We start from the raw sequence: 24,610 nt of genomic DNA on the forward strand, positions 1-24,610 counted from the left end.
TCAAAGAAGCCATTGTATCCGGGGTGCAACAATTCATTGGCGTTGTTGTCAATGGTGTTAAGTCTGGTTAATGTCAAGGCTAGATGTGGATGGAGTGACAAAAGCTTCAGTTCACTGCTTCAAGTAGAGCACAAAATGCTTTTAAGGGAAACATATTGCCAAAAAGTTACTATCGAGGGAAGAAGATATTGTGTCTGATGGGTATGGAGTATTAGAAGATTCATGCTTGCCCTAATGATTGCATACTGTACAAACACCAGTTTGAAGAAATGCATAAATGCCCTAGGTGTGGGGTATCACGATACAAAGTGAAGGATGATTACGAGTGTAGCAGTGACAAAAACTCAAAGAAAGGCCCCCCAGCGACGGTGTTGTTATCTTCCGATCATTCCAAGGTTTAAGTGCATGTTTGCTAACCGAGACGATGCAAAAGACCTTACATCGCATGCAAATGGGAGAAATTGCAATTGAATGCTTCGTCATCTGGCTAATTCCTCCTAGTGGAAGAAGATTTCGGCAAAGAGGTAAGAAATCTTAGGCTTGGACTTGCCACTAATGGAATGAATCCATATGACAGTTTAAGCACTTAACACAGTTTGTGGCCAGTTTTGTTAGTAATTTACAACTTGCCTCCTTGGTTGTGCATGAAGTGAAAATACATGATGTTGTCTATGATGATATCGAGCCCAAGATAACCAGGAAATGACATCGATGTTTATCTCAGTCCCTTGATTGAAAACTTGAGAAAGTTGTGGGACAAGGGGGTTTCAGTGTTTGATGGGTTTCAAAATGAGACTTTTGATTTACGTGCAATGCTTTTTTGTACCATTAATGACTTTCCAACATATGGGAATTTGAGCGGGTACAGTGTTAAGGGCCATCGTGCATGTCCCATCTGTGAAGAAGACACAAGCAACGTACAACTGAAATAGGATAGAAAAACAACATCCACTAAGCATCGACGTTTTCTGACACCGTATCACCCTTACCGATGATTGAAAAAAGCTTTTAATGGAAATCAAGAGCATGAAGTGCATTGATAGCATTAACTGGTCAACAGGTTTTTCAGTGGGTTAAACACTTGAATACTATTTTTGGAAAGATGCAAAAGAAGGATAAAAGTAAGAGTTGCATATGGAAGAAAAGGTCTATTTTGTTTGATGTTCCCTACTGGTTTGATCTTGATGTTAGACGTTGTATTGATGTTATGCATGTAGAGAAAAATGTTTGTGATAGTGTCATTGGGGCACTCCTTAACATTCAAGGCAAGACGAAAGATGGTTTGAATACTCGTCAAGATCTAGCTGAGATGGTTATACGAGCCTAATTACATCCAAGGTTTGATGCTAACAAAATATACTTGCCTCCAACTTGTCATACTTTGTCCAAAAAGGAGAAGATGAGTTTTTGTCAGTGTCTGTGCCGTGTCAAAGTCCCATAGGGATACTCTTCAAATATTAAGAGCATTGTGTAGTTGAAAGATCTAAAGTTAGTAGGCTTAAAGTCTCATGATTGTACGTCTTCATGCAACAATTGTTAGCGGCCATACGAGACATTTTGCCTAACAAAGTTAGGCATGCCATAACTCGGCTGTGCTTTTTCTTCAATACCATATGTAGCAAAGTCCTTGATCCTGTCAAATTAGATGAGTTGGAAAATGAGGCTGTCATTATATTGTGTCAATTGGAGATGTATTTTCCTCATGTGTTCTTCAACATCTTGGTTCACTTAATTGTTCATCTGATGAGAGAAATTAAATGTTGTGGTCCTGTTTATTTGCGGTCAATGTACCTGGTTGAGCGATACATGAAGATTTTAAAAGGGTATATAAAGAATCTACACTGTCCTGAAGCTTCTATTGTAGAAAGGTACATTGTAGAATAAGCTATTGAGTTTTGTTAAGAGTACATTGCAAAGGCAAAACCAGTTGGGCTTCCAAAGTCTCGACATGACGAAAAAGTCAGAGGTAAGGGTTCAAGAGGACTGCATGTTATCACTCCAAGTCTAGAAGATTTGCAACAAACTCATTTGTATGTATTGAATAATAGTAATGAAGTTTTGCCATACATAGTTCGCCACAAAGGTTTAGTGAAGGAAAATAATCCAAAAACATCAAAGAATAGGGTGTTGAAAGAGCATAACAAGAATTTCCTAAATTGGTTTAAAGATACAATCTTTGGTGATGATAATGCTTCTGAAACATTAAGAAAGCTAGAAGATGGGCCAAAAAGAAATGTTATAACTTGGCAAGGATACAATATAAACAAGTATTCCTTCTATACAAAAGCACAAGACGAGAAAAGTACAATGCAAAAAAGTGGGATTACTCTAAGGGCTAAGTCTCAACACTTCGCAAATGTAAATGTTGACAATCCCCGTGTAGCTTTCATCGCTTAGTTTGATTTCGTTGAAGAAATCTAGGAGCTTAATTATGTCAAATTCACAGTTTGTGTTTTCAAATGTAAGTGGGTTAACAACAATATCAATGTACGAACCGATGATTTAGGATTTATGTTGGTAGATCTTAAGAAACTCGCTTACCAGAATGACCCTTTCATCATGGCAGGTGTTAGTCATCTTTTACGACTAACTTTTGTATAGAAAAGTTTTAAAAAATGTATATATTTCTCCCAATTTATGGTTCTTTTTGGTAGGATTGTAAATATTTCTTGTTTAGTTCTTATATTTGCTCAATAGAAGCTTTCCATATGAATTTAATGTAAATTTCACTTCAATTTCAGGTAAAACGGAGAAAAATTTGAAGGTGCAAAAGCTGCTGTCTCGCTAAGCTTGGACCGTGCGCTTAGCGAGACTCAACCGCTAAGCGAGGCATCAGCCGCTTAGCGAGTAAGATGAATATTGAAGAGAATCTGCCATGTCATCATGCGCTCAGTGCGTCATCAGCTCGTTCAACGAGAAGATTGTCTGTTCTGCGCTTAACGCGAGAATGGCACTAAGCCAAATTTCACTTACTCGTGCTAAGCGCGAAGTTGGCGCTAAGTGCACCTTCGTGGACAAAAAGCCCTTTTAAAGCCTGAATTGGAGAGAATGAAGAGAGGAGGTCTGAATAGACTATGTGAGCTTAGTGCTGAACGAAGAACAGAGGAAAAACTGAGCAAGGAAGAAAAAGACCCTAACTTTTTGGTAGATTTTAGGTTTATGAGTGATTCCTAGGCTCCTAGAGGTGGAGGAGACATCCCCACTACTTTGTAATCTGGTATTTTCTCTTAAACCCTTCTCCTATTTGTGAAAGGTGCTCCCTTGTAATGGAGGGCTAGAATCCTTTGTTGGGAAATTCCATTGAGTGCTTGATGTAAATATTATTACTATATATTTGAAGTTGTTTTTATGTGTTCAATGTTTCTATTGTGCTTATGTTATGCATGCTTGTTGTCATACCCTAATTTCGTCCGGGGACCTTTGCTTGATGGCATGCAACTTTTGTTTGGTCCTTGTGAGGTGCTTGGCACCCATCATTAGACAATTTGTGAAGTTCCGGGACATGCCAGAAATCAAAAGAAAATACTGATGCACAATCCGTAAGGTTCTGTGACACACCGGAAATCAAATGGAAGCATCGTTGCATAATTAGTGAGGTTCCGTAACATTCCGTAAGTCAAAAGAGGGGATGATTATGTAATCCGCAAGGTTCCATAACATTATGGAAAGAAAACAAGTATCGTTACGAGATTCGTAAGTTTCCGTAACTTTACGAAAAAAGAATCACCAAAAAAGGTAAGGGGGGGTGAACTTATCAAGATAGGGGTGTAAATAGCAATTCAAATCTAGGCCCTTCCGGAACATTTTGGAAGTTGGGTTGCTTAAGGAGGAAGCAACTGGGTGGCAAGCTCCTCCACGTTTTTGAAAAATGGTTTCCGGGGCTTCCGCGGCTTCCATAATACTTCCGTAAAATTTCCGAAAACCTTGGGTAAGCATATTCCACTTAACATTGGTGAAAGGGAAGAGAAAAAGATGAAAATCAAATTCGAAAACACTTCTGTAAGGCTTCCGTAACTTTTCCGTAAAATACGAAAAGGGGGGTGAACTTAGTAATTCGGGTGCGCTTAGAAATCTTCTTCATTAAGTCTTTGGGCAGCATGCACCTCCTTTTTTTTCTATAAATAGGGGAGGGGGGGAGCTGTTTCAAAATGTTCAAGAACCCTTTGGCTATGCATTTTGGCTATTTTGGGCAAAAAACACGTTTTCGTGAAGAAAAATCGAGTCGAAGTGCTTCTGTAACGCTTCCGTAAGCGATTCTGTGGAAATTCTTCATCGTTCTTCGTCGTTCTTCACCGTTCTTCATCCGTTCTTCGTTCTTCAACGGGTAAGTTTTCGAATCCGAGACTTTCAAGTCATTTCTTGTTTTGTGTACTTTCACTTTAATTTCGTTTACTTTCAGTTTTCTTTTCTTCCCTTTTGACGTGCTTAAACCATTTATTTAAGTCATTTCTCGCTTAATCTAAAAATAAAATAAATTTCCACCGATCGTTTGAATTGTATCATCCATTAATTTCGTTTAAAATGAATTCCGACCGTTCGGTCGTGCCGTAACCACGTTGGAAATAAAAAAAAAAGAGGTAAAATAATAATATAATAATCAAAAAAATATTTTTTTAGTAAAGTAAAGCGAAAAATCAATCGGACGTTTTCTCTTTGGGATTTCTCATTCTTAATCGAATTGACTAATAACTAAGGTGAAACTAAGGCTAAAATCAACTCGCCTAGTCAAGCTCGTCCACAAAAATAGGTTTTTGAAAGTTTATCACTTCAATTTCTTATTAAGTAAAATGGGTCATTTTTAAGGTCCAACGCCTTAAAATGATCACCTTTCAAGTAAAAAGAATCACTTGATTCACGCATAAGAAAGAACTACGTAGGTCTGATTTTCTCATCCCAATTGAGGAATATGTAGGAGCAAAGGGAAACACCCTTGTCGACCACAAAAAGAGAAAAAAAAATATAAAAAGGGTATAAAGGATATAAGGACATAAAAGGGAACGTAAAAATCAAAGTCATGTTTGCACATTCGATTAAAGGCTGCCGTCCCTTGTGACGGACGTGTGGGGTGCTAATACCTTCCCCGTGCGTAAATACAACTCCCGAGCCTTTCACTTAAAAGTTCGTAGATCGCGTCTTTTCCGGTTTTTCCGACGTTTTCCTCAAATAAATGTTGGTGGCGACTCTGCGCGTATTCCTTTCGTGGAACACGCATCCCGCGAGTCACGCGTCGCCCTCCCGCCGAAGGGTAGGTTGCGACAGTTGGCGACTCCACTGGGGAATGTTTTTAGAGAGTTAGGCCATTTAATCTTGTGCAAAGTTTTGCCATGACTTACTCCTTTGTTGGTTTCCCTTTATTATGTTCTTGTATATATAACTCTTTGATGCTTTTAGTGCATTTTTTGTATGCATGAGGTAAATATTTATTCATTTGATGCACACAAACACTAACACTATTTGCACACACGGTGAGTTGAGAAAGGGGCCCTATACCCGGGTTCGTGGGAACATAAGGAGTGGAGGTGAATCTGTGATCATGCTGGGTCTCCGACTTGCTTGATTACAGTAAACCCTCAGCTAGAGTTTTTCTCTTTGAAAACATATTGTTGCTAGTAGTCCCTACTGCTGCAGTATGTTCTTCGAAGGGGATGATACCTCTAGAAACCATCAAGAGAGATATGACTACCTTGGGGGTTATCACTAAAAGCCTAGTTAGCTCTCTCCCTTATAGGTCCCTTAAATAAGGGCATGGGGCAAACACGCTGCGTGCCATTTTTCACACTGCCATGCATAAGTATCATATACCCTTTTGCTTATATTTGTTTGTGAATATTGTCGTACTATGTACATCCCCGTGTTGTGCCTTTCGCATATGCATCATGCGTGGGTTTCGTCTTTGATCCCCTCACTTTAGCAAACCGACGAAGGGTCCGTGTCGCCTTCTTAAAAACATACGTTGGGTGCCATGCTGCCCAAACGTTGTATCCAAGAAGGAAACAATCTCTCGGGCTCCCGTATTCGTAAATTGCATCTGTGTCATATGCATTTCTTCATGCATTCATCCATTCCACCCATGATAGATGTCGGAGTTTTGATTCGCACTAGATTTTATTTCACTTTAGTAAAACATGGGATCAAGTCAAAAGCCTTCGCTTAAAAAGAGGTTCTATCAAGTCAAAATCAAGAGCTTAGAGGTCACTAGTTTACGAGAGGTTGGGCAATTAATGGGTCAACTTCAACGGCAAGCCTTCCGCAAAGCCTATGGTAAGATTTGGGACCTAGCTAGGGTAGAAGTCTCCATGGAACTGATTGCATCCCTTTCCTAGTATTATGACCAGCCCCTAAGGTGCTTCACATTCGAGGACTTCCAGCTAGTGCCGACTGTGAAAGAGTTTGAAGAAATCCTGGGATGCCTACTGGGAGGAAGGAAGCCATATCTTTTCTCTGGGTTCTATCCCTCCTCGACAAGAGTTGCCAAGGTAGTGAAAATCTCAGCACAAGAGTTGGACCGGGTAAAGCAAAACAGGAATGGGGTAGTCGGAGTACCAAGGAAGTGTTTGGAGGAAAGGGCAAAGGCCTTGGAAAATCAAGGCGAATGGGCTTTCTTTTATTGACATCTTGGCGCTTTTGATCTTTGGAGTTGTCCTCTTTCCGAATATGGAAGGGTTAGTGGACCTAGTAGTGATTGACGCTTTCCTCGCCTTTCAGCATGGCAAGGAAAGCCCGGTCGTCGCCATTTTGGCCATGTATGACACGTTCGACCGAGGATGTGAAAAGAGCGGCGCAAGAATTGTTTGTTGTGCACTGGCTCTCTATGTGTGGCTGGTTTCACACCCTTTTCTCCAAGAAGGTAGGCCCGTCTATCCGCTACAAGGTCACCGCTCGTGCGTCGAAAAAGGAAAGGCGAATTGGGACCAACTCTTGGCTAACATGGAGGGGCGTCTGTTAATTGGTTCCCTCGCTAGAAGGAAGGAAGAATCAGGATTCTATCTTCATGCGAAGGATGTCCAAATGTTCCCTTGATGGAACAAGGGGTTGTATTAATTATAATCCCGTCCTCGCCATAAGATAGCTTGGCTACCCCATGAGAGGAGTGCCATCAGACGAAAGCATCACGCCTTTCATCGCACGGGGTTTCAGTGACCACAACGCGAGGGTACTCCAAGGAGTTCGCAAGGCAGGGGATGCGGCGTGAAGAAAGGATAGAGAGTTTAGGGGAAGCAGTAATGGGATCATCGGCGGCTATCATAAGTGGCTGAGAGTCCGAACACAAGGATTGGATTGGCTCCCAAATCTAAAGACTGTGAGAGACGATGAGGTTAAAGCTTCGGAAGAAAGTGATGAGGTACAAGCCCTAAAGGCAGAGCTTGAAAGAGCCCGGGTAGTCGAAGAGAAGTTCAAGTCCATAGCCATCAAAGTCTGAAAAGAGTATGATGAACTAAGGGACGTCAATATGGCCACAGCTGAAGCCTTGGAACGAGAAACCAAGAAGGCCCGAAAGGAAGAACACGACCAAAGCAAAGTTTTGAGGGGCTTTATAGGGCAGCAATAGTGAGCTCAAGCTCCGAAGAGGTGAAAGGAATCATCACGGGTCAAAGGCATTATCTTGAAAGACGAGCTAAAGGCTTGCCTTAGGTCGAAAAGAAATTTGTCCCAACAGTTAAGCGAGACTGAAGGGAATATGTGGGCCATCATCGATGAGTGCAAAGAGAAGCTAAATCTAGCAGCGACTCACGAGCAAAGGCTAGAGGATGAGTACGCCAAGATATCAGCAGAAAGGGAAGCAAGGGAAAGGGTAATTGATTCATTGCACCAAGAGGCAACAATGTGGATGGACCGATTTGCTCTTACTTTGAACAGGAGTCAAGAACTTCCCCGATTGCTAGCCAAGGCCAAAGCAGTGGCGGATACCTACTCCGTCCCCGAGGAGATCCACGGACTTCTCAGCTATTGTCAGCATATGATAGACTTAATGGACCATATGATTAGAAACCGCTAGGAAGTTTGTATTGTCGCTCAGATCTTGACTAGTTATAACTTTTTGAATAAGATGAGTTTATCCCACGTTTTTACTCCAAAAATCAGTGCGAATCGAGTCACTCCCACATTTTATCTCTAGCATGCATTGTATGTTGGTCTCGTCCTTTGTCACGGGAAGCCGGAAGGTCCATATCACCTTCTTAATTGTACAGATGGGGCACTGCGCCCCCAAATGCGCAAGTAAGAAGAGATAATTTTCCGGGCTCTCGTATCCGTAAAATGCATTTGTATCATGCATCGCATAAGCATCTCTTCATAACATCATAATGAACATATCGTTCCTGCTTTTGTCCGTTATCATATTCCAACCTCACATTTTGCATGAGTCATGGCATCATCATGCATATGCGTTCAACAAACTTTTTGATTTGCAAAATTGCATACCATTTGTTTTCATGTTTGCTCATCCTTGCGTTTTCCTCTACAAAACAAAAACAAAAAAGGGGAAGCGTGAAAACTTCACACTACATTCTTAGTTGCATGTGTTAGGCACCATGAGCCAACCATGTTGGGATCATAAACCCATTTCTAAAAAAAAAAAAAAAACACACACACACAACAACAAAACAAAATAATTGAACATGGTACCTAATGCATGGTTAACTAAGAAAGGATGTTTCTTCGGGCATCTCAATTTCATAATTACATTTTCCATGCATAGCTTAAAGTATGCCCGAGTCATTCATCCCTATGAGATGTTGTTGAAGTATTGGCGATCAGAATTGCCATTCCTTGGATTATAGGGTTGAACCAAGCTCATGCTTTTACAAAAAGGTTCATCGAGTCAAGTTGAAATATGGAAGTAACCGTCTTGCAAAATTGGGGCAAAAGATGAATCGAGTCACATCACTGCTTCGTCTACTGCCAAACATATTTAGGATTGTTGATGTCCTTGTTACTTCCAGTTTCACCTTGACAAAGATGTCATGGACCATGTTGAAAATCTAAATTGATTCAACCCCATATCCTGCGTAAAAATTCGCAATACTTCAACTGTACGTCATTCGCATACATCCATGCTTTTCATTGGTTGCATTGCTCATTGCATTCTTTCCTTGAAAAATAAAATAAAATAAAATAAAATGAACTTAATCATTGTTATAAAAAAGAAAAGGACACGCTTTACGGCGCCCTTACCGAACTCGTGCTAGAGCTAGAGTAATGGGTGAAGCAGAGGAGGTGCAAGAGAAGATGAAGGCCGACATGGAGGCCATGAAAGAGCAAATGGCCACAATGATGGAGGCCATGATGAGCATGAAGAAGATAATGGAAGCCAATGCGGTTATAGTTTCCGCTACTAGCGTTGTCGCTAAGGTGAACCCGATGCTCCCATCTGGCCTCAAGCAAATGAATCGTCCAACCTCAAATATGGTAGGCAAAGATTTGGGAAGTACGGATGACCCCATGATGTGCAAATTCAAAACAAGCACGCCTTCCCGCCATATGGCTTGCCTCCCAAACTATACACCACCCAATGTGGCGTACATTCCCAATGAGGATGTAAAAAACTCCACTCCCATACTCATTAAGAGCCAACAACCTCAATCTGATCATGCACATGTCTCTCGACCCATGGAGGAGACACATGAAATTCCCCACCACGATCTAGCCGACTTCGAGCCTTGCCTCGGATATGCCGCTGAAGGGCAAGCAGTTGGTGGTATACCCCTGCAAAACACTTTGGAGGGCCCTCAGTATCATCCACAACCACAACCCTCACGTTCCACAACGGTTAAAAACCCTCATGACTATGGCAGGAATAGGAAAGTTGGATCATCTAGAGGAAAGGCTCAGGGCCATTGAAGGAGGTGAAGATTATGCCTTTGCTAACCTAGAAGAGTTGTTCCTAGTACCCAATATCATCACCCCTCCCAAGTTCAAGGTGCTGGACTTTGACAAGTACAAGGGGGCTACTTGTCCCAAGAACCATCTAAAGATGTATTGTCAGAAGATGGGGGAATACGCAAAAGATGAGGAATTGCTGATACATTCCTTCCAAGAAAGTCTTACTGGGGTAGCTGTTACCTGATACACTAACTTGGAATCTTCCCGAGTCCATTCTTGGAAGGACCTAATGGTTCCGGATAGGATGCAACTACAGAACATGTGCAAAAAAGGGGACGGATCTTTCGAAGAACACACCCAAAAGGTGGAGGGATCTGGCGGCCCAGGTGGTACCCCCAATGATGGAAAGGGAGACGATAATCGTGATGGTAGACACATTATCGATACTCTACTATGAAAAGATGGTGGGCTACGCACCCTCAAAGCTTTGCGGATTTGGTCTTCTCCAGTGAAAGGATCGATGTGGGTCCGAAAAGAGGCAAATTTGATCATCCTACTAGGACGACTGAAAAAACTGGGGCAAATGAAGAGGGTGAGGAAGAGGGAGAAACCCATGCTGTGACTGCCATTCCTATACGGCCAAGTTTCCCACCAACCTAACAATGTCATTACTCAGCCAATAACAAACCTCCTCCTTACCCACCACCCAGTTATCCACAAAGGCCATCCCTAAATCAACCACAAAGCCTGTCTACCACACTTCCAATGACGAAGACCACCTTTAGCACAAACCAAAAACACCAACAAAAAGGAATTTTGCAGCAAAAAGCCTGTAGGGTTCACCCCAAATTCCGTTGTCATATGCTAAACTTGATCCCCTATCCACTCGATAATTCAATGGTAGCCATAACCCCAACCAAGGTTCCTCAACCTCCATTTTTCTGAGGATACGACTCGAACGCAATGTGTGCTTATCATGGAGGAGCCCCGGGGCATTCCATTGAGCATTGTATGACCCCGAAGCATAAAGTGTGAAGTCTAATTGATACGGGCCGGCTGAAATTTGAGGAGAATCGCTTGTTGAATCCTAACATTGACAAGCAACACCATACATGGGGCAATTCTGGAAGCTGTTGTTATGACTCATCAGGATTTTCAAGTTTATGCCATTATTATAAACCACAGTTACAATGCTAAATGATATGGATAAAATGGACATCCTTGTCTCTCTCATCCTCTCACGAACACATCTTTGCTTATTCAACTTCCACCGGAATGTGAGTGTAAGCCATTGGTCTGTTTGCTCAAGCAACCTGCGCTCCTAAGTGTTGACTTCCAAGACCGTTCAATCAGAGATTACTCATCTTGCACGTTGGTGGGGGTGTCGTAAAACGACGAGTAAAGTAAAAAAAAAAGAAGAGGGGGCATTTGATTGACTGTGTTTTCAAGTAAAAATATAGACGTTCATGTGACCTCATTTTATCATTCCGGAAAGTTTGAAGCGAGTTGTCAAGAATAAGATGTTGGACAAATGGCCTCAGTTATCTTAAGAAAGGGGGGGGGGGGTTGAATTAAGATACAAAGACTATTCCCCAATTAAACTTTCACTCTCCCTTTTCGGATTAACAATGCACCCTTAACATGAATTACTCAAAAGACAATTCAAAATAAACTTCTTTAAAGCAAAAGATAAATAGCAATAAATAAAATAAGTTTAAGGGAAGAGAGGAATGCAAACTTGATTTATACTGGTTCGGCCACTTCCCGTGCCTACGTCCAGTCCCCAAGCAACCCACTTGAGATTTTCCACTCTCTTTGTAAAACTCCTTTTACAAAGTCTGAACTACACAGGGATAACCCTTCCCTTGTGTTCAGGAATCCTCTAAAACAAGAGACTCTTGGTCTCTTAATCCCTTTTCAGAAGTAAGAAGAAGAGAAGAAGAAATCTCTCTTGAAAGAGATAGATTGTACAATGAAGACCAATCAAAATTCCTTAATATGCAAGTGGTTGACCAAGGAATCTTTTTGAGAGAATAAGACAGTTCAGTTCAGAAAAACTCTTAATCTTTTGAGAGGATAAACTTTTTGGGCAATGAAAACTCTCTTTAAATTCGTGCTTCCAAGCCACCTTTGATGGCCATTCATAAACCATTGAATAGATGTGACTCTTGGAAATTATTTTCCGAAAATCCCCTCTGGTAATCGATTACAAGACTTGTGTAAACGATCACAGGCTTTAAAATTTGAATAAACTGCTGGTAATCAATTACCATCCATGTGTAATCGATTACACATTATAAATTTTGAATTCAAATTTCTAGTGACTGTTATAAACATTTTCAGCTGCTAGTAATTGATTACCAGAGAGTAAATCTCAATTTAAAATGATTTAGATAGAATTCTTTGGCCTAACCTTTTGCCTTTTCAATTTGGAAACTTCTTCCTAAGATTCTAGAGAACAACTTGATCATATATCTTGATTTTCTTGGATTCTTGGATTCTTGTCTTGAATAAAACTTGGAAGCACTTGATCCTTTGGCATCATCAAAACATCAAAACATCTTGCTTCTACATAGGAGTCATTTGACTTAATCCATCGAAAAATCCTTCAACTATTTCTCGTCCTTGAAAAAATTCTTTTTGCAAGAATCAACTCCTTCTTTCATTCTTCCTCGCTACGAGGCTATGAAAACAAGACAACGATGGTTACCTCATAGCCGTACACTGGGGCAATGAAAGGCACCATGCATAAACCTCAAGCGAACCTAAGGGCAGATCAAAAGTTCTCACCCAGTAGGTTCCCAGCTACAAGGTCATCACGAAAGACAACGATTGGTACCTCAAAGCCTTACACTGGGGCAATGAGGGGCACCGTGCATGAGCCTCAAGTGAACATAGGGGCCGACCAAAAGTTCTCACCCATCAATGTTTTTAACAAAAAAAGGGGGACAAACCCTAGGATTTCAATGGATTGATTAAACATCAAACGACACCATTGTCGTCACTCCAAAATGGTCAAATGACTAAATCAAACAGAACACACACTCTGAGGGAGTTCTCGGAGAGATTTGCAAAAGATAGGATAACGTTGCATGGACTATCACCTCTTTCAAAAGGACAGTCAATTTGTGTTTTCCAAAAACAATCAAATCAAAATCAAAATCACAAAATAGGGAAAGAATGTCATGAACATTGTACAACTTTCCATTACATTGCATTGTTTCATATGAAGTCCGCATTTACCAAATTTCACGACAAAGGTTGCATGCATCTGCATCCCTAAAAATTATGTTAACTGCATAGATTTCCTACATCTAATGTCCAAATCTTGTGGATTTGGGATGACCGGCCCTCTCGATGAGTCGATCTCTTGCTTTCTCATAAGGGTGGACCCTTGGGTACTTGTACCTATCGCCTTTAGAGGACTACACACCCTCGCCATCAGAGGACTACATGTCCTCACCTTCAGAGGGCTACACGCCCTCTCCATCAGAGGACTGCATGTCCTCACCTTCAGAGGGCTACACGCCCTCGCCATCAGAGGACTGCATGTCCTCTCCATCAGAGGACTGCATGTCCTCACCTTCAGAGGGCTACACGCCCTCGCCATCAGAGGACTGCATGTCCTCTCCTTCAGAGGACCACATGTCTTCACCTTCAGAGGGCTACACGCCCTCGCCATCAGAGGACTATATGTCCTCACCTTCAGAGGGCTACACGCCCTCCCCATCAGAGGACTACATGTCCTCACCTTCAGAGGGCTACACGCCCTCGCCATCAGAGGACTGGATGTCCTCACCTTCAGAGGGCTACACGCCCTCGCCATCAGAGGACTGCATGTCCTCACCTTCAGAGGGCTACACGCCCTCGCCATCAGAGGACTGCATGTCCTCACCTTCGTAGGGCTACACGCCCTCACCTTTAGAGGACTACACGTCCTCGCCAACAGAGGGCTGCACGCCCTCACCTTGAGAGGACTACACCTCCTCGCCAACAGAGGGTTGTACGCCCTCACCTTGAGAGGACTACACGCCCTCACCTCCAGAGGACTACACATCCTCGCCTTGAGAGGGCTGCACGCCCTCACCTTGAGAGGACTACACGTCCTCGCCAATAGAGGGCTGTATGCCCTCACCTTGAGAGGACTACACGCCCTCACCTCCAGAGGACTACACATCCTCGCCTTGAGAGGGCTGCACGCCCTCACCTTTAGAGGGCTACGTGTCCTCATTTTCAGTGTGCTCCACATCCGCACCTTAAGAGAATTTAAGGTCCTCTATCCTTAAATGCTTAACCGAGACTTGCACTCCCGGTTAAGGGACCAGTAGTTTCCTTTTAACGGTTCCTGGGCCACCCCCTAATATTGGAGGGCGACCAACTGTGCAAGCACAACTAGAGAGGAGGCTATCACGCAACTACTATGCATACCGGGGCAAGATTTCACCCGGGCCGCTGCAAAGAGACGAGTGTGGATCATGCGCACCAACATGACCACTCTTACACAGATATAAATGACGTTGTTACTTAGCAACATTCTGCCTAGTGATCGTAATGCCGATCTCCCCCTGCGGAAGTATCAGTTGGTCTGTGCCGTCCCGACATAGGTAGGTATGCATTATTTCCAACTAATTTCTAATGCCATCTACTATTTGCAGGGATCGCACCCACAAGACACCCAGTGGACCTGGAAAAGTCCAACAGGGCCCTGGGGTTTCCAGCTCTGGTTACGGGCCTCTATCAGTCCTACAGGGTGCCCGTACCCCCCCGGCAAGGTCACGTCATCATAGGTAAGTATACACATCGCTCAACTGATTTCTGATTTCATCTATTGTTTGCAGGGATCGCGCCTGCAAGACACCCAGTGGACCCGAAGAAGTCCAACAGGGTCTTGGAGTTGTCAAGCTCTAATTACGGGTCTCTGTCAGTTCTACGGAGTACCTGTCACCTCCAGCAAGGGCATCAGGCCCCCTACTAATCGAGCTTTCATCAAGAAGTACTGCGCCCCCAGGCAGGCGCAGGGCGAAACACCACATCTGCATTGGGATGGCCGGTAGCGGGCAATAGACACACCGCCACCACCTCTAGAGTTCACCTCAGCTCATCCATAAAAAGGTTAGAGCGTTGCCTACGACACATGGCCGACCCATAGGCGACCAAGTCCAAAGCCAAAGGTAAGCAAAGTACTAGGTCCATGACCGACAAATCATTAGGCGTCCAGCTCAAGACGTTAAAGAAGCGCTACTAGGAGGCAACCTAGTAACTTTTAAATTTCTACTTGCTATTTGATCACCTTTTGTTTCTCAAGTCAGATTGGGGCACACCTAGTTGCTCATGATCCTAAGAATTTAGATAAAACGAGCACAAGCTCGGAAGGTAGTCATACCTCACAAAATATATGTATGCGTGTTTAGGTAGCAAGATACCTTAGATATGCATGTATGTAGCAAAAAGATACCTCACAATATATATATATGTATGTTTAGGTAGCAAGATACCTTGGATATGCATGTATATAGCAAAAATACCTCACAAAAATATACACATGTTTAGGTAGCAAAATACCTCATGAAAAAAAAAGGAAAAAAAACAAAAACAAACAAGAAAAAGAAATAAACAAATAAAAAAAAGGAAAAAGAGAGAAAAAAAGAAAAATAAGTTGTCTAGCTGAAAAACCAACATGCTTTTGAAAAGATATGACTTCCAACTTTTCTTTAAAGAAAAATTCGCTGATCATAGCTAGTTTTTGGAAAAAAAATGTGTGTACACCTGAAGGGTGAATGCTGTGAAATTTTCCCGGACGCCCGAAATGGACTTGGATGAATGCACAAATGGATAAAAGAACATATTTTGGAAACATTGGGTTGACTAAAATAGAGGAAATGAATCCTGAGCCCTAGCATCACATGACCATAAAAATTTGACACTTGAGTGTCCGCATAGGTGCATGCATGACCAGTTTTGCATAAAATTTCCAAATCATCATTTTTGCATTTGTGTCATGGAAATAATGTGGGGCATCCCTTTTATCCTTGAGCCAAACCAAACCCCGACATGTATCATGTCTAGCCATTCTACAAACCTTGAGCCAAAATCCTGACTCACCATAAACCTCGACCCAGGGTGAGAATGTCAATCCTTACCCTCGGAAGCAAAAAAGAAAAGAAGGAAAATTTCCAATCAAAGAGAAAGCAAACAAAGAAAAGAAAGGAAATTCCCAATCAAAGAGTGGGAGAAAGCAAAAAGAAACGAAAGAAAATTCCCAACCAAAGAATGGGAGAAAGTAAAAAAGGAAGTAAAGAAAGTTCCTGATCAAAGAAACTAGAAGAAATGTGCAGAAAGGTCTTTTTGACCAGACAATATCTGAACAATACAGAATTGTCACCAAATGAACAAAAGGAAGGAAAGGAAACCATGACCTAAAAGTGGTCTTCTCCCTTTGATTACCAACCAAAATCCTGTGCGTCGGTGACTTGTTCGCCTCGCGTCAAACAAGAACAGAAAAGGAAAAAGCCAAAAAAACTCAAAAGCCGGAAAACCCACCAAAAGAACCCATTTCCAAGGGAAGTCCCATTGATCCATGATCACGCATGTAATCTTTGATTTGATAGGAAATGATTTGTAAAATCAAGTCATGACATATCTATGGTTCGGAATTAGGATAAAACACTTACCTATGCGAGATTGATACACTTTGAGTGGATTTCTTCTATTTTTGTCGAACCCAGTGTTTCCTCTAAATGGTCATTTAGAAATGAAATGCTAAACATCCAAAATCTCATTTATGGTTATGAGAAAATTTCATCAGCATACTCTCCTTCCCCGATAGACGCATTGCTTTTCACTCAAAAAAGGATATGCTGCTCTAATCAGTTGGAATATTTGTCTCTTTGCTAAAGCATGTTTGCATTTTAGTGGAGAAAACACCGAGACTTTTTCAAGTCTCACAAGTTATCCAGAACTACGTAGGTCTGAGTTCCTCATTGGAGGATACGTAGGAGCAAGAGCCTCGCTTTTGTCGACCACACCACCTTTTGTTGTCATGACCCAAGAGCTGGTAGCCCGCGGAGACACCTTACGGTTATCCGCACCTCGTCATTCAGTGACCCCAAGTGTGATTGATGAGCAGAGGCCAATGTGGTCATCTACGCCCTTTCCGGAGGTGTCAGCATCTTCCGGTGGAGACTTTTTCAAGTCTCACAAGTTATCAAGAACTACGTAGGTCTGAGTTCCTCATTGGAGGATACGTAGGAGCAAGAGCCTCGCTTTTGTCGGCCACCTTCACAAGATCTGTCATACTGACTTTTGAGTCACGCTGACGGGCGGAGATACCCGAGTGGTTATCCGTATAAATTCTTTTTTGCTATCTGTAAGACGAAAAGCCTGATAGCACGCAGAGACTAACGTCGTCTCCTGCGCCCTTCGTCAATCGCGGCCGACAAGCCCGTTGACACGCGGAGATTTACGTCATCTTCCACGCTCACAAGATCTGTCATACTGACTTTTGAGTCACGCTGACGGGCGGAAATACCCGAGTGGTTATCCGTATAAATTCTTTTTTGCTATCTGTAAGACGAAAAGCCTGATAGCACGCAGAGACTAACGTCGTCTCCTGCGCCCTTCGTCAATCGCAGCCGACAAGCCTGTTGACACGCGGAGATTTACGTCATCTTCCGCGCTCATAAGATCTGTCATACTGACTTTTGAGTCACGTTGACGGGCGGAAATACCCGAGTGGTTATCCGTATAAATTCTTTTTTGCTATCTGTAAGACGAAAAGCCTGATAGCACGCAGAGACTAACGTCGTCTCCTGTGCCCTTCGTCAATCGCGGCCGACAAGCCCGTTGACACGCGAAGATTTACGTCATCTTCCGCGCTCACAAAATCTGTCATACTGACTTTTGAGTCACACTGACGGGCGAAAATACCTGAGTAGTTATCCGTATAATTTCTTTTTTGCTATCTGTAAGACGAAAAGCCTGATAGCACGCAGAGACTAACGTCGTCTCCTGCGCCCTTCGTCAATCGCGGCCGACAAGCCCTTTGACACGCGGAGATTTACGTCATCTTCCGCGCTCACAAGATCTGTCATACTGACTTTTGAGTCACGCTGACGGGCGGAAATACCCGAGTGGTTATCCGTATAAATTCTTTTTTGCTATCTGTAAGACGAAAAGCCTGATAGCATGCAGAGACTAACGTCGTCTCCTGCGCCCTTCGTCAATCGCGGCCGACAAGCCCGTTGACACGCGGAGATTTACGTCATCTTCCGCGCTTACAAAATCTGTCATACTGACTTTTGAGTCACGCTGACGGGCGAAAATACCTGAGTGGTTATCCGTATAAATTCTTTTTTGCTATCTGTAAGACGAAAAGTCTGATAGCACGCAGAGACTAACGTTGTCTCCTGCGCCCTTCGTCAATCACGGCCGACAAGCCCGTTGACACGCGGAGATTTACGTCATCTTCCGTGCTCACAAGATCTGTCATACTGACTTTTGAGTCACGCTGACGGGCGGAGATACCCGAGTGGTCATCCGTATAAACCTTTTTGCTATCTGTAAGACGAAAAGCCTGATAGCACGCAGAGACTAACGTCGTCTCCTGCGCCTTTCGTCAATCGCGGTCGACAAGCCCGTTGACACGCGGAGATTTACGTCATCTTCCGCGCTTACAAGATCTGTCATACTGACTTTTGAGTCACGCTGACGGGCGGAGATACCCGAGTGGTCATCTGTATAAACCTTTTTGCTATCTGTAAGACAAAAAGCCTGATAGCACGTAGAGACTAACGTCGTCTCCTGCGCCCTTCGTCAATCGCGGCCAACAAGCCCGTTGACACGCGGAGATTTACGTCATCTTCCGCGCTCACAAGATTTGTCATACTGACTTTTGAGTCACGCTGACAGGCGGAAATACCCAAGTGGTTATCCGTATAAACATTCTTTTGCTATCTGTAAGACAGAACGCTTGATAGCATGGAGAGACTGACATCGTCTTCTGCACCTTTTGTTCCCCCGGGGACAACAAGTTATTTGCATGTGGAGATGTTATAGTCACCCGCGACTCTCGTCAACCGAGAGGAACGAAATTAGTGTCTTATCTTTACTTCCCTTTTATCTCCAATAAAAGACAAGTAAAGAGGGGCAACTGTCATACCCTAATTTCGTCCGGGGACCTTTGCTTGATGACATGCAACTTTTGTTTGGTCCTTGTGAGGTGCTTGGCACCCATCATTAGGCAATTTGTGAAGTTCCGGGACATGCCGGAAATCAAAAGAAAATACTGATGCACAATCCGTAAGGTTCTGTGACACACCGGAAATCAAATGGAAGCATCGTTGCATAATTAGTGAGGTTTCGTAACATTCCGTAAGTCAAAAGAGGGGATGATTATGTAATCCTCAAGGTTCCGTAACATTACGGAAAGAAAACAAGTATCGTTACGAGATTCGTAAGTTTCCGTAACTTTACAAAAAAAGAATCACCAAAAAAGGTAAGGGGGGTGAACTTATCAAGATAGGGTGTAAATAGCAATTCAAATCTAGGCCCTTCCGGAACATTTTGGAAGTTGGGTTGCTTAAGGAGGAAGCAACTGGGCGGCAAGCTCCTCCACGTTTTTGAAAAATGGTTTCCGGGGCTTCCGCGGCTTCCGTAATACTTCCGTAAAATTTCCGAAAACCTTGGGTAAGCATATTCCACTTAACATTGGTGAAAGGGAAGAGAAAAAGATGAAAATCAAATTCGAAAACACTTCCGTAAGGCTTCCGTATCTTTTCCGTAAAATACGAAAAGGGGGTGAACTTAGTAATTCGGGTGCGCTTAGAAATCTTCTTCATTAAGTCTTTGGGCAGCAAGCACCTCCTTTTTTTCTATAAATAGGGGAGGGGGGAGCTGTTTCAAAATGTTCAAGACCCCTTTGGCTATGCATTTCGGCTATTTTGGGTAAAAAACACGTTTTCGTGAAGAAAAATCGAGTCGAAGTGCTTCTGTAACGCTTCCGTAAGCGATTATGTGGAAATTCTTCATTGTTCTTCGTCGTTCTTCACCGTTCTTCATCCGTTCTTCGTTCTTCAATGGGTAAGTTTTCGAATCCGAGACTTTCAATTCATTTCTTGTTTTGTGTACTTTCACTTTAATTTCGTTTACTTTCAGTTTTCTTTTCTTCCCTTTTGACGTGCTTAAGCCATTTATTTAAGTCATTTCTCGCTTAATCTAAAAATAAAATAAATTTCCACCGATCGTTTGAATTGTATCATCCGTTAATTTCGTTTAAAATGAATTCCGACCGTTCGGTCGTGCCGTAACCACGTTGGAAATAAAAAAAAAAAGAGGTAAAATAATAATATAATAATCAAAATAATATTTTTTAGTAAAGTAAAGCGAAAAATCAATTGGACGTTTTCTCTTTGGGATTTCTCATTCTTAATCGAATTGACTAATAACTAAGGTGAAACTAAGGCTAAAATTAACTCGCCTAGTCAAGCTCGTCCACAAAAATAGGTTTTTGAAAGTTTATCACTTCAATTTCTTATTAAGTAAAATGGGTCATTTTTAAGGTCCAACGCCTTAAAATGATCACCTTTCAAGTAAAAAGAATCACTTGATTCACGCATAAGAAAGAACTACGTAGGTCTGATTTTCTCATCCCAATTGAGGAATACGTAGGAGCAAAGGGAAACACCCTTGTCGACCACAAAAAGAGAAAAAAAAAATATAAAAAGGGTATAAAGGATATAAGGACATAAAAGGGAACGTAAAAATCAAAGTCATGTTAGCACATTCGATTAAAGGCTGTCGTCCCTTGTGACGGACGTGTGGGGTGCTAATACCTTCCCCGTGCGTAAATACAACTCCCGAGCCTTTCACTTAAAAGTTCGTAGATCGCGTCTTTTCCGGTTTTTCCGACGTTTTCCTCAAATAAACGTTGGTGGCGACTCCGCGCGTATTCCTTTCGTGGAACACGCATCCTGCGAGTCACGCGTCGCCCTCCCGCCGAAGGGTAGGTTGCGACACTTGTGTCTTGATCACCCATTTGTGTGTAAGGTTAGGAGCTTTAGCATTGGAAAATGTACTGCATCCTTAAAATTGGATAGGGTAGGGCTAGGTTATCGAACTGCCAGACACGGAGTGCGGTAATTTAGTTTTTTTCATGCTGTAATAGTAATGTTGTTCGGTTAGGCTAAGTTCAACAAGAGACACAAGGGCTCGCACTGTGATATGAACCCTCATGGCATAAGGGCTGACTTAGGATCGTCTAGGACTAAACTTTGATGGAAAATGCGGAAATTGATTAAGGAAATGATGGAAAATAAGGTGGTTAATTTCGTGGGTCTTAATAAGGTGTGATGTGCCATTATTTTCTCCTATTTCTTAACCCTTTTTGCACCATTTTAAGTACTGATTAGTCTTAATTGTCAAATTAATTAGGCAGTTTTATTATTTGGGCCCATTCAACTAATTTGATGTTTTTAATCTAATTTCAGGAATTAATAAAGCATTGGGCTTGGGCTTGAATCCAAAATTGGCCTTGGACTTGAAGAGGGCAGACTATTTTATTCAACAAAATTAGATCTTATCTTATCTTATCTTGATAAGATATTATTTAGATTTGATCTCATCTAGATCTTATCTTATCTAGATTTGATTTTATTTTATTTATGGGCTTGGATTTAAAACAGATTTGTAAGCTTTGGGGCTGAAAAACTATATAACAGCACCAAGGTTCTAATTTAGGCTCTCTCTCTCTCTCTCTTTTCTCCTTTTTTCGTTTTTACAATTCCAGTTCTGACTTTTTGTTTTAGCAATAAAATTTCGTTCTTCAATCTATAATTTCGCTCTCTAGTGATTAATGGAATGCTAAGTCCCCACCGTTGTTTTCTCTTGAGGATCAAGCACAGTTCTCTTTGAGGTTCTATTATTACTGTTAAATTCTGTTCAGTTTTTCCTCTTCACTAATTACTCTGAATTTGTTGCTATTAATTCATGCATGCTTAGTGCTTGATTAATTGTCTTTGCGCTTAATTTACGCTCATGCTTAATGATCGTTTATGAATAGTTGGTGTATGTGTAGCTTAATCACATAATGAATGTCTTATGTTAAATTTTGCTTAGTAATTTAATTTAGGGTTCGATTAAGTGGTTAAACTGATAAAGGATAAATTCTCGCAACCTAGGATAAGAGACTTGCTTGTGAATCAAGGGGAATCAACGTATTTTAATTCTGATATTTTCTAATTCAATTTTACTCGCTGTTTAATTTACAAAAGCAAACAACCCCCCCCCCCCCAATTTGTTACTATTTCCTACTATCTGTTATGAACATTTGGTTTATCATTGCTTGTTGGGAAACGACTTGGGATCACTTCCTAGTTACTACATTTTAATATTTATTTGATTCGGATACAACTTCGATCAAATTTGGCACTGTTGCCAGGGAGCAGTGTCCAAAGGTTCATAATAGCTAGTGTCGTGTTAGTGTTTAATTCTTGTGTTAGTGTTTAATTCTTTAGTGTTGTGTTAGTATTGTTTAGTGCTTTGTTATTTTGTTTATTGTGTGTTCTGTTTTAGTTTTTCTATTCAGCGCTTCCCTTGTTTCAGTTTTGGTATTTTGCTGTGAATAGTGTTTTGCGACGGATTTAGCGACCACTTTTACTGAATAGAACACTTGCTGAAAAACAGGGTAGTAATGGAAATCCCTTAGCGACGGATTTTAGAGACCACCCTTGCTGAATTAATTAGGATTTTTTTGTTTTGGAAGCTATAGTTGTTATTTTTGGCTGAATTTTTTAGTGGTCACTTCTTTTGATCCATATTTTGTGGGAAAAATAGTTGGAGCCCTTAGTTTGGTCAGATTTGAAAGTTCCAAAAAAGTAGCAAATTTGATTTTTGTCAAAACTTCAAACAGCCATAACTTTTGCTCTGGTTATCAGAATCGCAATTATTATATATGTATTTGGGGTAGGAAAAAATTTCCCATGTCATGGCCGCCACCATAGGTCGGCTGAGGTCTCCTTCTTCCAAAAATTGCGATTATGTCAAAAGTTTTTTATTTTCCAAGTATTATTCTCTTATTTTTCTTAACTTTTCATTTTTAGCTTTTTTAGTTAGACTTTGAATTTCTGTTTGAAATTTTTTGTGCTATCTTCTCATCATTTTATAAGGTTGATCACAAAATTTCAAGTCATTTGGATATCATTTGAGGGTAGTTGTACTTCAAACCTACATTGTTACTTGCATAAGAAGGCAACTAGTTGTGCATGCTGAATATAGTGTATGACTAGAGGCAATCGATATGACTTACAACCCTTTGATCCTGAGATAGATAGGACATTTCATAGATTAGTTAGACATCATTTGGTACCTTTTGAGCATCCTGAGCATTCTGTTATTGGTGATTTTGAGCATTATTATTTTGAACATTCTCAGAACATGGCACAACCTCCACCCCGTGAGAGGACTCTAAGGGAAATGGCTGCACCTGATTTCACCTATGAAAGCTTGTGCATCCAATACCCTGATGAGGATGTCCCTTATGTTCTTAAAACTGGACTAATCCATTTGCTTCCAAAGTTTCATGGCCTTGCAGGTGAAGACCCGCACAAAGATTTGAAAGAATTCCATATTGTCTGCTCCACCATGAAACCCCCGGATGTCCAGGAGGATCACATATTTTTGAAGGCTTTTCCTCATTCTTTAGAGGGAGTGGCAAAGGACTGGCTTTATTACCTTGCTCCACGGTCCATCACGAGCTGGGATGACCTCAAGAGAGTATTCTTAGAAAAAAAAATTCCTGCTTCCAGGACCACGGCCATCAGAAAGGATATTTCAGGCATTAGACAACTCAGTGGAGAGAGCTTATATGAATACTGAGAGAGATTTAAGAAGCTATGTGCCAGTTGCCCTCACCACCAGATTTCTGAGCAGCTTCTCCTCCAATATTTTTATGAAGGACTCAGTAACATGGAGAGAAGTATGATAGATGTTGCCAGTGGTGGAGCCCTTGGAGACATGACCCCTGCTGAAGCCAAAAATTTAATTGAGAAGATGGCTTCCAACTCCCAACAATTTAGTGCCAGAAATGATGCTATTGTCATTAGAGGAGTGCATGAAGTAGCCACGAATTCATCTTCATCAGGTGAGACTAAGAAGCTTGAAGGTAATCTAGATGCCTTGGTTAACCTGGTAACCCAACTGGCCATGAATAAAAAATCTGCACCTGTCGCCAGACTTTGTGGTTTATGCTCCTCTGTCGACCACCACACAGACCTTTGCCCTTTTGTGCAACAATCTGAAGCAATTGAACAGCCTGAAGCTTATGCTGCAAATATCTACAATAGACCTCCTCAACCTCAGTAGCAAAATTAGCCACAATAGAACAATTATGACCTCTCCAGCAATAGGTACAATCTCGAGTGGAGGAATCATCCCAACCTTAGATGGTCGAATCCTTCACAATAGCAGCAACAAAAACAACCTTATTTTCAGAATGCTGCTGGCCCAAGCAGACCATACGTTCCTCCACCAATCCAGCAGCAACAACAGCAACAACCCCAGAAACAACAAACAGTTGAGTGCCATTACATTGAGATCGAGAAAGCAATGTCAAGGACCTCAACCAGCAAATGAACCTGCCCAACCTCACTCTACTCCAGAAAAAGATGATGCCAAAAATGAAAATGTAAAGAGTAAGTTACCTAACAATTTCTATGCAGGTGACTCTACAGAGCAGCAGCATATCCCTCTTCCATTCCCTCCAAGAGCAATTTCCAACAAAAAAATGGAAGAGACA

General features: G+C 41.8%; 1 non-coding gene across 1 annotated transcript; it reads right to left on the bottom strand.

The window, feature by feature from the left end:
* Positions 1-23,628: 23,628 nt before the first annotated feature.
* LOC114380670 lies at positions 23,629-23,735 on the bottom strand. The gene has a single exon (XR_003659843.1). It is a non-coding gene; the product is annotated as a small nucleolar RNA R71 (small nucleolar RNA).
* Positions 23,736-24,610: the final 875 nt, after the last annotated feature.

This window comes from Glycine soja, chromosome 12, assembly GCF_004193775.1.
Source record: "Glycine soja cultivar W05 chromosome 12, ASM419377v2, whole genome shotgun sequence".
NCBI lineage: Eukaryota > Viridiplantae > Streptophyta > Magnoliopsida > Fabales > Fabaceae > Glycine > Glycine soja.